The sequence below is a fragment of the Sorex araneus genome, chromosome 2, assembly GCF_027595985.1.
Source record: "Sorex araneus isolate mSorAra2 chromosome 2, mSorAra2.pri, whole genome shotgun sequence".
Lineage (NCBI taxonomy): Eukaryota > Metazoa > Chordata > Mammalia > Eulipotyphla > Soricidae > Sorex > Sorex araneus.
Window position 1 is genome coordinate 290,451,131 of NC_073303.1, and position 2,482 is coordinate 290,453,612.

Genomic DNA, 2,482 nt, shown 5'->3' on the forward strand with positions numbered 1-2,482 from the left:
TGGAGCCGGCTCCGGGTGGGAGGCTGGCACGTGGCCGGGAGAAGGGGGGGAGGAAGAAACCCGGTCTGGTCCTAATTCTGCTACACGTTCAATGATAACATTGGAGAACTCAGTGACCTCCCTGGGTCTCAACTTTATTGAGAAGGGGAGGTTTGCTTTAGAAAGTACTTAATGACCTGTCCATAAAATTCGCATTGTTGGGGGTGCAGGGGAGAAGGATGATATGAAAGTGATAGGACTCCTTAAATTTGGTATCAAAACTAAGCCCAAAGAGGGATATCTGCCCCTCCTCCCTCCATCTCTATTTCTACATTTGCTTCATTCCCACATTCCATACCCCATTAAGAACCCATTAGATTCTTTCTTTTTGTTGTTCCTGCCTTATACTCAAAAACTCATCTTCCTCTGATCTTCCTGGTATGACCATCCTCTCTCTCTCTCTCTCCCTCTCTCTCTCTCTCTCTCTCTCTCTCTCTCTGTGGAGGTGGATGGGTCACACCTGGTGATGCTCAGGGGTTACTACTACTAGCTCCGTACTCAGGAATTATTCCTGGCGTTGACTGGGGGACCACATGCGATGCCAGGGATCAACCTAGGTGGGCCACATGCAAGGCAAATGCCCTATCTGCTGTACTATCGCTCCACCCTCTGATTATCCTCTTTAAAGCAGGCAATTGCCCTACTCAGTGCAATAACCCATCAAGATTCTGTATCTGCACAAAGCTCTTCCCTTGGAGATCTGCCCCATCCTTCAGAAAGGATTTTTTTTTTTCAGTTTTTGCACTCTGGTGCTAGAGTCCTCTTGGATAGATGTAGACCAGCATGAGACAATGTGCTATCCAATCATCATATGGGGATAGTTAAGTTTAAATTAATTTAAATAAAATTAGCTTTGTAATTTCATTCCTTAAAACAGTCTCCTTCCAAGTGTTCACTAGTCTTTAAATGGTTAGTAGCCATTATGTTGTGTTGATATAGCGGAGCATCATAGAAATTTCTCTAAGAATGAATCAGAGCTTAAACTTCTCACTTAAATGAATGTGGACTCAAAATAGAAGTTGGGCAAGGTTTAAAGGCGCAGTATGAAGACCTTTGGAGAAAAGCATAAGTGAGGTGGGGTGTGGTAGTTATGTTGACAAATAAATATTTAACCTCTGTCCTTCTGACTGTGAGTTGATTGGAATCTGTGTATTCTAGTGTTCTCTGTGTTCCCCTTCCCTAGAATAAGAAGGGTTGTTGAAATTCATTGGAAAATACTGTCTTCTTCCTGCTTACTCTCCCTTCCACTCCCCCTCTCTTTTCTCATTGTCTCTCACATGTATACTCTGTTCGATTGTAGCAAGGAGGATGCATTCTTCTTTTCTAATAAGGAATGTTTCATGGGTGTGCATATTAACCTTGCACAGGGGTCATGTCAATCTTCTCTGTCATTCCAGTTTTGGTATACATGCCTTCCCAAGGAGCACTACATTCTTATGTTTGGAAGAAACCTATGGACTGTGGCTCTACTTGCACAGTGCAGGGGGTTATTCCTCTGCCATCCTGTATGAAAATATTTTGTAGCTATTTCTTTATTTGGTTTAGTACCTAGGTGGTGAGGAGAGGCACAGGAAAGGCAGATCTGGGATATGGGTCTTCCAGGTGACAAACGAGGTTATGTGTGTATCCCTCCAGGAGAAATGACCAAAGGGACACACAAGCAGTGGAGAAAGACAACCTCACTTCCAGACCTTCTCATTTTGCCTAGTCATCCCAAAGGAATGTATCATGCCCATTTCCCCTGGCATAAATATGATTTGGGCTACTGATTCATAGTCTGAGTTAAGTTATGTATTGATTTTTCATATGGAATAGGAATCAGAAACTCTCTTAGAGAAACAGAAGCTCTCTACTTTAAATTACAGTTTTGGTAGCATGGTTATAATAGTGTTAACATTAATGGTTTTGATATACTTTACCACTCAAATGCCCAACAGCCTCTGCCACTGTACTTAGGTCACCTCTAGTCCTTCTCTTCTTTTACCTCAGAGTTCATTTTCCCATTTCCCCCATGGCTTGAAAATCTGCTCTACAATCAAAGACCAAGAGTTTGTCACCATTCAATACTTTCATTCTCTAGTTTTGTATATCTACATACGACAGATGAGTGAAATCATCAGGTATTTCTTTCTTTGATATAATTCACTTAACATGATGTCCTCTAGTTCTGTCCACGTTTCAAAAAATGGCTGTTTTTCCCTCACAGTTGCATAATATTGCATTTTATATATTCTTTATTCAGTTGTCATTGGAAATTTAGTTGTTTTGACATCCTAGTTATTATACTTAATACTCAATGAAACAGGTGTATATGCATAGATTTAAGTTAATGTGTTTGGGTTCTTGGGGTAGATGTGAGAAGTAGAATCATGGACTCCTATGGAAGCTCTATTCTTACTTTTTTTTTTGAGAAGTCTCCATACAGACTGACGTACATGATATT

General features: G+C 41.0%; 1 non-coding gene across 1 annotated transcript; it reads right to left on the minus strand.

Annotated features, from left to right (window-relative positions):
• Positions 1-1,361: 1,361 nt before the first annotated feature.
• Positions 1,362-1,466, minus strand: LOC129402909 (U6 spliceosomal RNA). Its single transcript, XR_008628931.1, has one exon. It is a non-coding gene; the product is annotated as a U6 spliceosomal RNA (small nuclear RNA).
• Between the last annotated feature and the right edge of the window lie 1,016 nt (positions 1,467-2,482).